The sequence below is a fragment of the Alligator mississippiensis genome, chromosome 3 (genome assembly GCF_030867095.1).
Source record: "Alligator mississippiensis isolate rAllMis1 chromosome 3, rAllMis1, whole genome shotgun sequence".
NCBI lineage: Eukaryota > Metazoa > Chordata > Crocodylia > Alligatoridae > Alligator > Alligator mississippiensis.
The window spans coordinates 8,651,314-8,667,308 of record NC_081826.1 but is presented as its reverse complement, the minus strand read 5'-3'; the positions used below and the strand labels follow the sequence as shown (position 1 = coordinate 8,667,308).

Here is a 15,995-nt window from a genome sequence, read left to right as displayed (position 1 = left end):
TGCTCTTCCTGGATGGAATGAATGGTAAAGAAGCCAGAGATTAGTATGCATTTTTCTTTGGAAAACGCCGTTTAAGAAGAGCTTGTAAGAGCAAAGCTTTGTTTTCTGATGGGGTGTTAAATGCTGATAAATGCCCCTGTTATCAAGGCAGGGGGGACCCTCCCTAATCACAGTGTCCTGCCGGGGCCTGGCCATGCTCCCCTCAGCTCAGCCCTGTGCAAGGGAAGGGAGGGCTGTTCTAGCGCCTCCTGGCTTCTAGCCTGAGCCACTACAGGCATGTGCCTGCATTTCTAGGTTATAAAGTGATTTAGCCTACCCAGGTTACATTAACCTGCAAAGACTGAATCAATTCAGGCTCAGGCTTTTTGAATCTTTCCCTAGCCCAAAGGTCTAGACTGAATTGGGGACTGCTGCAGCGAATGTGATACACCTCAGGAAAGTTTCTTAGTGTGTACCCAATGCTGAGCTAGGGGTGACTGCAATGAATTTTCTCTGGGGGATAATCTTTGTAGAGCAGGAATGTCAGAGTTCACAGTGATGATCCACAGCATGGGCTAGCAGGCTCTCAAGAGCTCACCCTTCTGTACAGAAGGAAAACCACCCTTTATCTTACCTGGTACACTGATGTAGACTACAGAAACATTACAAGACAGCATTATATTAAATACCAAATTCCAGAATTCATATAGTACTTTTCTTCCAAGGCTCTCAAAGACCTTAACAAAGGTAAATGGATACTTCTAAAATGCTCTAACATTCTCAGAAGAAAGATGTTATATCACTGAAAAATGTTATTTCTCATCACTGGCAAGGACAGGGGAGCAAAAGACCTTGAACTTTTAAACAAATACCAGCTCAAAACCTGCATCCATTTGGTGTCATTATATCGGAGCATATTCGCATGCAGTAAGGAGCAGGCCACAGACACTCTTGCCATTTGCTTAATTTCGGCAAAGTGGCTAAATGAGCTCTGACAACTCAGAGCTCAATTTTTCAACCTGCACGTTGAGAGTTCTGAGTCATGGTTAACTGGATTTGCTCCTATAATTCCTCGTGCACCGATAGGAAACTTTACCTTGGCAAGCAGCACACAAACGGGTATCATAACATTTATCCTGAATGAAAATACACTCTAGTAGTGTTTATACTCACTGCTCAAGTTTTAAGGAAACATTTTTATTGTGAATCGGTGACTTCTTTTAATCCCTATGCAGAGGGGAGGAGGGAAGGAGGCAGAGAGATTTTGACTAAACAATTGTTTTAGACTAAGGGCACCAGCTACTCAGCTCGTTTAGCTGCTCTTACTCCTTCCCAACGCACAGTAGCTGAAAAGCTGGTCTGGGACTTTTAGCAAACATCTCAGAGAGAGAATGGTTGGTACAAATGAGAAAGTTAACAAATTTTAAAGCACCAGATGCCCAGAGGAGCAAATCAACTCATTCACTAGACTGATACAAACTGATTTTCAAGCCTACAAAATCAAGCCCTGTCCAGCTGTCATCTGGTAGCTGCAGGGCTTTTATTTGTTAAGTTTCTCATTCTAATGCTGTCATACGAGTGCAAGGAAGGCTTGGTGTGCTAATTCAGGTCTGAATACAGGGCAAGAGCAATGCTTAGAGAAAAAGAGAAGAGGCACAGCAAGAGCAGGGAATTCTCTCGATAAGATGCATCAAGCTATTTGGAGGGAGAAAAGCCAATGTGAGAGATCCCAAGCTGGAGTTACCGCAGCGAAAGGCTCTCGGAGTGATTCAGTTATTCTGTGTACACAGTATAACGTGATGATTAAAAATAGAGCCATGCCAGCTTTGCCCCTAATTCAGCTAGCAGAGCACTCAAAGTGCTAGCAATGCAGGCTGGAGCTGGTTCTTCCTTGTCTTTCCAGGAAGTAACATTTATGTAGGATTGCGAAAGAAATTCAAGAGTGCAGGGAGGGGGTGGGGAAATAAAAACCCCCATTTACCAATACGATGAACAGTTTCACTCAGCCCTGATTATATTTAAAAAAAAAGGGCAAGGAAAGATCCGAATGGAGAGAAATCCTACTACAAATGAAGCCAGCAGGCAATACAAGCTGATTCTCCTGTCCGGCAGGTTTAGATGAGGCAAGTACCGTGCGCCCCTCTTTTCTTGTGTTCTGCGTCGAGTCAGAAACAGCTTCAGACAGCTTCTTATTTCAGGTTGAGTAGGCAGGTTTGAGAGAGGAGCTCTCAGCTACTAGGCTGTATTCCTCCAATACGCCAAGCTCTTTTGAACTCCACTATTACATATCCTATTCAACAATGAAACCCAAGCATTGCCTTTGTCTCCCTTGTGTAGAGCATTTCCCTTTCATTTCCCAAACTGATGGTGCGGATTATTTACACACAGAGAAACCGGGGCGGTTGTGTGTGTTTGTCCATTACGAGGTCCCGCAGTGTTGGCATAGCTGAATAAATCCAAACAAAAGAGATTCATAGAAACGTATTGCTTCTGTGTTCCCTGTCATACTCATCATGCAAATGCCAAATGGTTATTTAATAACAGTAAAACCTCATCTGGATTTGCATCGGCGGCACTCTACATGTTTCACCCATTCCCCATAACAAATCTGAACAGCCAAAGTTGGAACGAGATCCTGAGGTTCATTCACTTGAATATACAAGAAAATACGCTCATCCATGGCAGTCAATAATAATGCAAGGCACATATGCAGCTTTATAGACTAACTAAATAAAATACATTTATAGAGAGAGAGCATAAACTTTTGGGAACCCAGATGCTGATGAAGTGAACTTGGGCTCACAGCAGCTTATACTCTCTCTATATATATCTTGTCTTATTTAGTTATTCTATAAAGCTAAGTACAGACAGTCAGTGGCGTACCGTGGGTCTCCATCCGTGGCCGATCACCAAGTGGGAGCTTTCCCCCTGGCGGCCGACTGGCAAGCCCTGGAAACACTGGTGACGAACCCAGGAGTGCCGCCAGGGGTGAAGCCCAGCCAGCACCCCCCTCCTTCCTCCCAGGCGAACCAATTCAGCCTGGACAGCTTTCTCTAAGCTGCATAGATTGGACCGTGCATGACCAGAACACACGTTCGCTCATCAGTTGGCCAAAGCAGGCAGATGGCGGGGGGAGGGGGAGACTTGCACACACTTCCCAGCTCTTCCAGACTGCAAACACCCCAGCCACAGCTGCTCGCCAGCCCTCCACCTGTCAGCTATGGGGGGGGAGGTAAAGAGGGGGAATGGACCCCTGCTCCAGCCTCCCAGTCAGGGTCTCTATGAGTGGGGGAGGGAGTTTCCCTCCTTCTTCCCCCCCTGCTGTGCAGACCCTGAATGGGGAGAGTTGAAGCTGAAACACAGGTCTGCCCCACCCCCCCCACACCACCTCCGTGCTGCTGCTGGTGGGGCTGGGCAGGTTGTTCCAGCTGTGTGACAGCTGGGGGCAACTTGACTGGAGCAGACAAGCTGGGGCACAGGCCAGCCTGCCCAACCTGCACGGGGGCAACAGCTGGGGGAGGCTTGACTGGAGCAGACAAGTTGGGGGCACAGGCCATCCTGCCCAACCTGGGGGCGGGGGTTTAGCAGGAGCTGCAATGCATCCTGTGATGCAGAGGGACATACAGCTAACTTGCATCAGGAGGGGACTTGGAACAGAAGTTCAATAAACTGGTTTAACCTAAATCAGTTAAGTCTGAAACTACATCCATCCAAATCTATCTTAAACTGGTTTCAGCCATTTTGGGACTTGTTTACATGCACTGAACTTCTTTTCTGGTACAGGTTTCAACCGGATTCCTATGGCTTATACCAGTTTGTGTGTAATGTCTGTCCCTAGCCTAAAGGTGCATATTTACCCTGCCTTCAGACTGACTTCAGACTAACACAGCTAACTACCTCTCTCAGTTAATACTGTCATGTCACGGTTTCAAATTGTGCTAGCATTTCCTCCCTTCCCCATTCCAATCCCCTTGCCCCTGCCTCATGTAAGGTTCGAGGTATCTTAAGCACTCGCTACAATCCAAGCACCTACCCAAGATGTCTGGACCACTTCAGATCAGGACCTTTGAGATGGGATTAGGAAAACACAAGGAAATGAAAGGGCCCAACCAACCAAGCACTGTGGATGCACTGACAGCTGAGCCAGAGACCTCCAATGGACAAGACAGTTACACTTCTGCAAACGTCCCACCCGGAGAAGAGGAGAGTCAGACATCTGACACAATAACCAACCGCTAACCTGAGCTGCAGCAACAGCCGTCTGTTTTCAAAATCCTTTTCACCTGCCTGATTGCTGGCAACCTTCCCACATACACACACTTGAAAATTGAATTAGAGTTAGTTTTTTTATTTCTTCCAAAAGTAATTAGAAAGGCACCATTCAAAACATTGTTCTAGCAACAGCAAGCAATTAGCCCTCGATCCTTTCAGTCTTTTTCTATTCAATCAGTCATCGGCAGTGGCCAGCAGGCTGAAGATAGGCCTTGACTGGTCTGATTATGATGATCTCAAAGCAATTTTCAATTTGTATCCGTTTTAGCTCAATGCTGACAATGGAAGAAGAAAGCTGTTGTGGCCCCCAAGGGATCTATTTCTCAAGAAGAGCTTTATTTTTCAAACTTGGCCATTTGGAGTGAGTAAGCTTTCTTCCCCTTCATCAGTAGCAGCAAACAGGTACCAGCTTCTCCAGTCCGACTGGAGAACAGGTACGAGGCCCTGGCGACCCTGCAGGAGATGGAAGGGGAGGAGGAAACCCTTGGGCAGGAAGAAACACCACACTCTTCACACTCCGAACAGGTCAAGAGATCCACGAGGACCCAGAGGAGGAGGCGACAAGTGCTCGTCATAGGCGACTCCATCCTGAGAGGTACGGAAGGACCCATCTGTCGCCAGGACCCTTCAGCACGAGAGGTATACTGCCTGCCTGTAGCAAAGATTCGGGATGTGACAGAGGTAATCCAGGCCAGGATCAAGCCCACCGATTACTACCCCATGGTCCTAGTCCATGTGGGTACTAATGATGCGGCCAGGAGAACCCCCAATCACCTGATGACGGACTACAGTGCTCTGGGCGGCGTGCTGAAGGAGTTCGGTGCACAGGTGGTATTCTCTTCCACCCTACCAGTGACCGGACGAGGAAGACGGCAGGAGCCAACTGGCGGCTTTGGCAGTGGTGTCTCGAGGCAGGCTTCGGATTCCTGGACAATGACCCGCACATCACGACGAGGGACATGCTCAGCTGGGATGGGCTTCACCTGTCCCCCAAAGGTAAGCGTGTGTTTTCTTCTAGGTTGGCGGATCTCCTCCGGCGGGCTTTAAACTAGGCTCGTCAGGGGGAGGGGAAGATGAGGGTGGGGGAAGCTGTGGACCAACAAACCATGTGGCACCCACAAGGACAGCCCACCCTGAAGAAAGAGAGCATGGGAACCTGAAAGCCATGGGGAGGCCAGCACTACAGAACAGGTAAGAAACAAGGAGGTAAGAAACAGTGGGCCCCTTGGGACTGGGAGCAGGGGGGCAGCAAAGGCACCAGTCGCAGGGCTCAAGTGCCTATATACTAATGCTAGGAGCATGGGGAACAAGCAGGATGAACTAGCGCTCCTGCTTGCACTAAACACCTATGACTTAGTGGGGCTAACGGAAACCTGGTGGGATTCATCCCATGACTGGGCGGTACATATTGAGGGCTATAGATTGTACAGAAAGGACAGGGTGGGGAAAAAAGGGGGAGGGGTTGCGTTCATCATGGGGACACAGAAGGGAATTGGTGAGGATTTATTCACCAAGGTGCCCCCGGGGGTTACAAGAAACAATGGCCACAAGCTAGCAGAGAGCAGATTTAGACTGGACATTAGGAAGAACTTCTTCACAGTTCGAGTGGCCAAAGTCTGGAACGGGCTCCCAAGGGAGGTGGTGCTCTCCCCTACCCTGGGGGTCTTCAAGAGGAGGTTGGATATACATCTAGCTGGGGTCATTTAGACCCAGCACTCTTCCCTGCTTATGCAGGGGGTCGGTCTCGATGATCTATTGAGGTCCCTTCCGACCCTAGCATCTATGAATCTATGAGTACAATGCTAATGTCCAATTTTAATTCCCAAATATATCCTCAGCAGACACCTGATCAGCGTTCAGTGCTATTTGATCTCCACTGTAAACATCTGTACATAGTACAATCTTCTCCAATTAAATCTAAAAACAGTGGTTATGCTGGCTGGAAAGAGAAGCACTAACACAGGGTGGGCAAAATGTGGCCCACAGGCCGGATGCATCCCGCCAGGCCATTCTATTTGACCCACGAGGCCCCTAAAAATTTTAGAAAATTAATATTTATCTGCCCCTGGCTGTCTGTCATGTGGCCCTCGATGGCTTGCCAAGACTCAGTAAGCAGCCCTCCGCCTGAAATAATTGCCCGCCCCTGCACTAACACAAACTGTGATTTGGGGGTTGGTTGGCTTCAACCTTTAATAGGGAACTTAAACAGTAAATCTGAACACACATCACCCACAGATTTATTTTAAGGAAAAATTACTCATTTTGTGTAATCTTGGGGGTGGGGCATGTTCTGGTTACTTTTGGGGGGTACTAGCATGCACCTCTCTTCCCAAGATGAATTCCCCAGCAGGCTGATCTCCAGCAGCTATCTTCTCTTCCTTCTTCTCTGGCAGGCATTGTCATTTGATGGTCTGCCTAGTAATTTGTTCTCAAAATGAAAATCAGTTCAGAGCTTTTACTGTCTATGTGTAGTCCAAATGCAAAGCCTCAAAAACAGATGCTATAAATTTTAAAGTGCCCACCAGCCTCCTCTTTTCCACCATCTAAACTTCTTTTGACTAGTTTTAAAATATTCTGTGGCACAAGTCCAGTTTGTTTAAACGATCTGATTTCTGAACACAGGCCAACCCTTTTTTTTTATCTATTCATCACAAGCAGGTTTGCAGAAGGATCGCTTTGATCCATGGCTACACAGCTGGAAGGTCAGGATAATACACTATGCCTCTGTTTTGAAAATTCACTACTCCAAGATTTACATATTATTTCAGGTCTTTGAAAACTTTGTCTGCAGCTTGTTTGTGGCAAGGCAATCGTTCAGTGTTTTCTTGTAAAGAAACCTAGTGTTACTTCCTAAGCAAAAATATATCCATGCTGCATTACATAGTTTTATTCTGTACAGTAAAAGTTTAAAACATGAAAAGTGCTACTCACTGCCAATAATGCTGTAGGTTATAATAAAATATAGCTGAACCTATAACAGACTCAAAAGGGAATACACTACAGTAGCTGCATTCATACATCAGGTTCTCTCCTTTCTGGACAGATGGGTGGATGGATGGATAGAAGGTGTGATGCATAGTGGCTAAGAAAGCTGACCCCAAAAGGTCTCTTGTGATAGGTACTGATAGTTAAGACTTTTGTAGCTGAAAAGTTAATAGAGAATAAACTGGTCTGCAGCAATATGATACTGGGCTAGGAGTCCGTATGATCTCTAAGCAGGACTGGCCAGGATAGTGCTCCAGCTGGGGACCTCCAAGGAAGCCTAAATAGCCTTAGGAGATGGGGATAATGATTCAGAGCATAACACATGTTTGCTCTGAGTCGGTAATGAATCAGTGCAGCACGAACCCAGGGGATACTGGACAGCTGGAGGTGCTATGCTGCGGATATAACATAACATGGAGATCCATATGTCCTGCATTTATTTGCGTGTGCCACCGTAAAGATGTCACTCCTTGTGTCCTCGCCTAAATTCTACTTTAGGTCATTACATGCTATCTGGAGTCAGCAATTTCAATTGCCTTGGACTTCATTACCTAGTCTCCACTCTGGTACAGAGCTGCTATGTGCTTTTACAGAAATGCTGCATCATAAATCACAGGTGGCTATTCCCCCCCCCCCCCCAATTGCTAGAGAAACTCTAATATAATAAAAGCCTTACCACATCCGTCTGTCTGTCCGTAACGCTCTGGGTCAATTGTGCATGCGCAGCCTGCACAGACAGCCTTAAGACAGACAGACGGACGGACAGGCGGAGGCAGACATGGGGGCTGAAGGGGCAGTGCCAGGCTGTGCTCCCCCCACAGAGGGGACTGGGCATGCAGGGGTGTGGTTTGTGACTGTGGGGGAAGGACGGCATGCCACCATGCAGGAGAGCGTGATGCACTACTACAGGGTGCTGCGTGGGGTGCAGGTAGCGGGGCACAGGCATCACCTGCCAAATGCAGCATGTGGACGCAAGGTGGGGTGCCATTCCCATGCACGTGCCCCATGCAGCACCCTGCCCTGGCCCCACCCCCACACACCTCGCTGCCTGCATGGGGAGGAGGGGTGTGGCATGCCACTGCAGGGTGTTGCACAGGGAGTGGGTAGGGGGGCATGGCCAGTGCCTGCTGGCTGCATCACATGGTGTACCCCGCTGCCCACTACCTGTGTGGCACCCTGCGGCCATGCCCCCCTGCCCGGGCGCATGGCCGCAGGGTGCTGCGCAGGGAGGTTGTTCTGTGTGGGGGAGGGGGGTGGGGGGCATGGCGAGTGTCCACAGGGGGTCCAAAGGGCAGCAGACAGGGGGGTGCAGGCAGCAGCTACTGATTGCAGCACATGGGGTGGGCATGTCCCCCGTGCATGATCCCCATGTGGCACCATGCACCATTCTCCCCCCATGCACCTGTGCTGGCTGGGTGGGTGTGTGCCTGGGTGTGTGTCTGTGGCTGGGTGTGGCATGTGGCTAGGTGGGTGGGTGTGGCATGGTGTTTGACATCTGGATGGGTGCATGGGTGTGTGGTGGGTGGCTGGGTGGGCGTGGCATGCAGCTGAGTGTGAGTGTTACATCTGGGTGGGTGCGAGTGTATGTGTGGCTGGGTGGGTGGTTGTGTGCATGTGTGGCTGGCTGTGTATGTGGCACGTGGCACATGGCTGGGTGTGAGAGTGTGGTGGGGTGGGTGTGTGTCTGAGGTGTGGGGGGGGAAATGGGGCCGGACACAGGCGGGGGGAGCTGGGTTTGCACGTGGCCGGATGCAGAGCGGCGGCAGCATGGGGCGGTGGGTGGTGGCGCTCTGTCCCTGCCACCCGCTCGTCATTCTTGACGGGCACTTTGCTACTAATCCTTATATTAAGTTTATTTTCCATTTTTGTGGCTTGTTTTGCATTTGAGGATCCTTTGAGATGGCAAATGCTATGTGATCCTACATTATTTAAGGTGAGGAGGATATTGCATAGAGATGGACAAACAGCTAAACCTGTGCAGATAACATACAGAAGCACATGTTCACAACGGTTTAAGAATGCAATACAAAGTGTCTATTTAATTCAAGTGATCCTTTTACGATTTGGACATCTCTTTCCAATGCCTGAAAGGAGCCATGAAATATCAGATCCAGTGGTTAGGTTATAAGAGAAAGTTTTACTCTCCCAACCTTTTTCCAGAGCCGGGTAACATAATACATAACCCCCTATTAACGGGCAGGTAGATGATTTACTGCATCTCAGTGACTGTGTAAATATGAACACTAAGACACAACCTCACGGGGCCTAGCTCAGCCCAGCTCCGATTGAAACTCAATGAGCTGGAATTAATCAGAGATATCAAAGGATTTTATTCAGAGCCAAATCCTTGTGTCTCAGCACTTTGGAAAAGGTAAGGCGGGCCAGAAGGTTACTAAGTTACATGTGGCTAAGGCCCATCACTCAGACTTACTCAAAAAAAAGTTATTTACTTGTAGTATTTATAGCATATCTATTTTTTTTTTTTAAGATTTCTAGGCACTCTTAATAGTTTTCTAGACTTTCCGAGAGAAGCTGAGGTATATAATCTTCCTAAAGCTAGGTTTGTTTTTTGGATCAGTGGGTCTAGTTAAATCATGTTATTGCTTTTGTACCAAGGCATCAAGCACTGAATCGGAGCAGATATGACCAGGAAATGATCGGACCCCAGGGGCCTTGTTACACCTTACACAGTGACCCGCACAAAAGTTGCAGGGTGTTAGTGCTAGTGTGAGTTGGGAGCAGTTGCATGTTCAGGCCAGCAAGATGGGGACCCTTCCTATCCAGCAAGGAGAGAGACCCCTTCCTCTTTTCCCCTCCTAGTGCTAGTGCTGCGGAGGTGCGTGACCCAGCTCGCGCTCGCTCACTGCAGCGATACAGTGAGTGATATAAAGTAAATAAGAAGAGGGCTTATTTGCATACTCACTGGTGTTTGATATGCAAAATAAGCACACAAATAAGCCTTCTTCCTATTTGCTTTATATTGCTCGCCATACCTGGCCAGTGAGTGAAGGACAACTGGCTCATTTCTGGACCAAGAGTTCTGGATTTTTGCATTTCTTTTTGAGAACAGGGTCAAAATTGAAGAATAATGATCATATACCTGGCAATACTGAACCCAGGCGTCCGGGGGCCCCAGTGGGCCACGTGTTAATCTGCCCATGGCCACAAGTAAGTGGGGGCATGAGTGGCGATCTGGGGTGCTGGGGAGGGGTGTTTAGAGTGGCTACACCTCAGTGTAACGCAAGCTGGGCAACACAGGTCAGTGATAAACCTGCCCTGGAGTGGTATCACATTGAGCTATAGGCTAAGGAGTGCTTAAAACTAGGTGTAGGTGTCAATGTGTGGACAATCCAGGGGTTAAGAGCTCCAGGAGCCACCCAAAATTACCGTCTGACAAGGCTCTCGGTGCTCATTTCTGCAGCATTACTAACCAGGGGTTTTGATCAAACCCTAGCAGCCTGTTTTAAATCGACAGTTCACCCGCTCAATCTGAATCCTCTTCCTAACTTCTCGGCGGACTATGCCACAGTGGCACAGCTCAAAGACCTATTCTTCCCTGCCAGCACGGCTGGCAGAGCACTTCTGAAGAGCGAGCCAGCTAGTCAACCTGGACCGCTTCTCTATCAACGGAGCGAAGCAGCGAGTGCTAAGAAGAGCTCTCACCTAGCACGGCAGCACAGACCGACTGGCAGGCAGACTTGTCAGGAAGGGCGAGTCTACTTCAGACCAAATAAAGCAATGCACTGCACTGCCCCTTGACGAGTATGGCACCATTAGATATAATGAAGCCTAAGGATCTCTTAGGAAGGTTGGGGTCACCCTTCGTGCTCCCCTGCAGTGGGAGAAGAAAGGCAGAACAAACCAACCCACGGCAACAGAAACCCCCTGCCCCAAATCCAGCTCTCTTTCCTGAACCTGGCTCCTTCCAGGCACATTCAAACTGTCCTGGACCCGGCTCCTTTGCAACCAGCCATCGATCGAAACTTAACATACACAAAAAGGTGCTCCTGAGTGTGTCCCCCAAACCCTAACCTCTTCCTCTCCTTTCTCTGTCATTGGGATAGGAGCACATCCTGCCTGTAAATCAAGACCTTAATCTCCGCTTCATCTCCATGTCGCTCCCCTCGTGACTCGCACCTCCAGGCTGTGTTTAAATCGTGCTGCTTCTTCCTACATGTCATCTCCAGAATTTGACCTTTCCTCTCTGCCCACGTTACCAGACCTCTTGCCTAAGCTGCAATTGTCCTGAGCCTTAATTACTAAATTCTCCTCCTCCCTGGTCTTGTCACCCACCAGCTTGCTTCTTTCTAGGCCATTGAGTTCTACCACGTTAATCCTGTGGCCCTGTAACTCTGGAAACGGCTGCATCGCAGTCACTGCGGCTGTGTAGATAACACCGGAGCTGGCTGTACATGAGCTAGCGCGGGTGCCGCTGACAGCATGGGTGCAGCAGCACAGAGCGAGCTGACCACCTCCACACTTCTGCAGCTACCAGGGCTCGTTTTGCAGTCCACACTAAGCTCCGTGCTATGCTCTTACCATACCCGATGCACCCAATTCAGATGCAGCACAATCACTGCAGTGCAGATGCATTCTCTGATGGTGCGACTCCTCCCAAAAGTCACTTCACTGGCGCCTTCTCTTTCGCCACACACAGAAAGGTCTTATTCTAACCTTCAGGCCCCTTCGCAACTGAGCCCTGCTCTCTCTATCTCACTGTGACTTTAAATCTCCCCTTCATCCTATTATCAATAGCACCCTCAACTACTGCTTTGTACATTTTTCCCATAACAGCATCCATGTTTTCACCCAAAGGGCTCCTTTCTTGTGGGAAAAACAGTAAAGCAACACTTGATCTATCTTTAACTCCTTTAAAATGCACCTCTGCCATGACAAATACAGGAATCGGCAGCCTACAATGACTACACAAGGGATAAGCTGTGATTGCTGCTGTTGATGGCCTGCAAGCTGTGTGCGCAGCCTGTCAAGGTAAAACTATCCTGGTGTCTGTTATGCTAGTCTCCTCCTCTCCATCTACTTGTTGTGTCTTAGCTTCTACACTGTAAACTCTTTGGGGCAAAGACTGCCATCTACTATATGTCTGTAAAGTACAGGCCCATTCCTGCTTGCACCCTCTACATCAGTGGTGGTAAACCTGCGGCTCTGGAGCCATATGCAGCTCTTTAGAAGTTAAATATGTGTCTCCTTGAATCTTTGCACAAGCACACGGTGACCAGCTTCCAAATGGAAGCTGGTCACCGTGTGCTTGTGTGAAGATTCAAGGAGACACATTAACTTTGGAAGCTGGTCACCGTGTGCTTGTGCAAAGATTCAAGGTGATGCACATTCACTTTGGAAGCTGGTCACCGTGTGCTTGTGCAAAGATTCAAGGTGACGCACATTCAATTTGGAAGCTGATCACTGTGTGCTTGTGCAAAGATTCAAGGTGACGCACATTCACTTTGGAAGCTGCTCACCGTGTGCTTGTGCAAAGATTCAAAGAGGCTTGTATTAACTTTGGAAGCTGGTCACCGTGTGGTTGTGCAAAAATTCAAGGAGACACATATTCACTTTGGAAGCTGGTCACCGTGTGCTTGTGCAAAGATTCAAGGTGACACACATTCACTTTGGAAGCTGGTCACCGTGTGCTTGTGCAAAGATTCAAGGTGACACACATTCACTTTGGAAGCTGCTCACCATGTGCTTCTGCAAAGATTCAAGGTGACGCACATTCACTTTGGAAGCTGCTCACCGTGTGCTTGTGCAAAGATTTAAGGTGACACACATTCACTTTGGAAGCTGCTCACCGTGTGCTTGTGCAAAGATTCAAGGTGACACACATTCACTTTGGAAGCTGCTCACCGTGTGCTTGTGCAAAGATTCGAGGTGACGCACATTCACTTTGGAAGTGTAAAGATTCAAGGCGACGCATATTCACTTCTGAGGACCCGCATGTGGCTCCATAGCCGCAGGTCGGCCACCCCTGCTTTACAAACTACTGCAGCGCAAGGATAAATAATAATGAATTTTTCTTCAAAGGCAATAATTGTAAATGTTCTTTAAGACGGTCTCAAGACAACCTTGGGAAGTAGGGAGATGAGCATTACCCCCATTTTCTACACAGGAAAACTTTATCGTGCAAAGATGAAGTGAACCAGGCCAGATTAGAAATCTACAATAAACTCATGAATACCAAGCAGGAGTTTCTCCTTCTAAGACAGTGCTCAGAGCACATTGTAGCAGCAATTTGGCTACAGCCACAAATGAGTCAAGTACCCGAGACGTGCACCTGACTTCCAAAGGATACCTCTATTCCTTCTATTGTAGTGCACATTGCATGGCATCACCATGCTGTCATTAAATAAAAAGCTTAATTGTAAACCTTTGGAATTTCTATTTGGTTCATAATGGGATATTTCAATCCACTGGCTTTTGTTACCACTGGCTCCAGCCCAACACAGGACTAAAGGTAAAAGCTGGGGATTTAAGGCACACACTGAGGAAGAGAAAGGCTGAAAGGAAATCCAGCTTTAAGGAAAACAAATTGAAGTAATAGTAATACTATTAACGGAAAGAGAACACTTTGATAAGGGTGTTAAGGCCTGGCAACTCTTGCTTCCCATTGCTCCATTTCCAAGGAACGGGGGACTCAGAAAGCTGGTAAAATATAGAAAGAATGAAAACTTTGGGTTCAAATAAAACTACAAACCAAATACACAAGGATAAAAATAAATGAGCTCAGCTACGGAGAGGAGAAAATTAAATCTTCCCCATGCTCAAAGTCAGCAATATATGCCTTCAGCTTCACCTGTCAAATGCTGCAAAGCATTCCAGCATGCTCCTCTATTTTTAATTGGCCGGCTGGTCAGCAAAACTGTTTCTAGCTCAAAATGTAAAATGATGTTGCTTCCAGAGAAACCGGCAGAAAAAAAAAAAAAAAAAGAGAGGAATGAACAGGTGTCAAATTCTGTCCTTTTATCATTGCCTTTTAAAAGACAGATACAATTATGTGCAAATCAGTACAGCATGGTGGTTGATTAGGTCTCTTTTCTCAGAATGATTAGTGCGGCGCTTGTGGGCAGACAGGACGGGGCTATCAGCTTGTCGGCAGAAACACAGCACTGTGCCTGCTCTACCTTCCAGAGACCCGCAGATGCATAATCAGAGAACATGGAAATTGTTAACCCTTGCCAACGACAGCAGATGGGACAGAGGAAATGCAGCGCTCATGTGTCTGAGGGCTGACATGGAAGGTGTTCCCATTAGAGGAGTCTTTCCGAATCGTAAGTTGTTTCCTTCTGTCAAGTAAGTGTGTAAATGAAGCTCTTAAGAAAGGTTAAAAAATGCAGGAAGCCACGGAGAGTAAAGTTAAATGCTTCAAAAACCAAAGTCTGGAAAGATTTAATGATCAGCTCATAGCATCGCTCTGAACTAGTGTACCACATCGGTGAGTAACCCACAGCATGTTGCTGATTATACAGGTCATATTCCTTATTTCCACGTCCTCTGAACAGCGTAAGCTCCCTCCATACTTAACAGTACCAGATTCTCAGCTTGTGAAAACTGGGGTAGCCTTGTTAAGGGCAAAGGGACTGGATTACGTTATCTCAGGATCAGGCAAAGCATCACTTAACAGAGCTTGGATTGGTGACCAGAGGGCAACCAGGAAAAATTAATTAAAAAAAATAAAGAGGAAACAAGGAACAGGGGCAGGCCCCCCCGAATTAAACACAGGTTCACTGCACCACCACTGGGAACTTTCTGGATGGTTTTAGCACAGAGAACAAGGATCGGACGTTTGGGAACTTAGTTACCCCCCTTCCTCCAGCCTCTGAAGAGCAGACACACAGGTAGGGCACAGGTACACAATGCACACCGCTCCCACGCGTGTGCAACTTGCTTTCCGGATGAATAAAGGACTCCGGCCTCCGGGACTCTAAAATCCGGGATCTGTCACCAAATGCTCCTTGTTCCCAACTGCATACAAACTCAAGAGAGAGGTCATCACAAAGGCAAAAAGGAAACAAAATCCCATTTTTGGTGCCCGGTCCTTTCTAAATTGGAAAAAAAAAAATTGCAGAGGAATAGTATTTTGTTCTGCTTTCTAATGGCTTCTCGTGCAAATTTGGGCTGTGTTCTTGCATAACTACAGTTGAAACGAGAAAGCCAAGGCAAGTCTGTGACCCAGTTAGAAAGTATGTAAAGCGAAGAGTAACTTATTGGAAGGTCCCAAAAGCGTTTCAGATTTCACAGCGCCGGGCACCGGCAGGTCACTACTCCATGGTGCAGTTCATCTGTTACCAACGCCAAATTGTGGAAAAGCCTCCCCCACTTGGCCCATTCACAGTAAAAACAAGGGAAAGTATATAGAAGCAGTAGGCATACTGGCCATCAAGGGCTGATACAGACTCAGTGGTAAAGTCACCAATAATCTCTATTCATGCTGTGCTAAGACGACTGATTTAGAATTAAATACAGCCAATTCCTCTTCTAAAGCCCTAGACAGCAAAATATGTTCCCCTTCACTCTTTTCCCATCATTGGCTTTTTGTCATAGTGGCTAAAAAGGAAAGAACATGAATTGCAAGCCTGGATTTTCAAGATCACAGAATAGCATAATACTCTGGTGAACAGCTCCAGACAAGCAGGTTTTAAGGATGATCAAATCATAACAGAAATGAAATCTTTTTCAGGCCTAAATAAAGCTGCTGACCAGATACTGCAAGCCACACAGGCAAATGAGGCCCCTGACTCGGCTCA

General features: G+C 47.6%; 1 protein-coding gene across 5 annotated transcripts in view; it reads right to left on the bottom strand.

Moving 5' to 3' along the window:
* Window positions 1–15,995, bottom strand: part of TRAPPC9 (trafficking protein particle complex subunit 9) — an 839,741-nt gene that overhangs the window by 13,970 nt on the left and 809,776 nt on the right. The gene's annotated exons all lie outside the window — the stretch shown is intronic.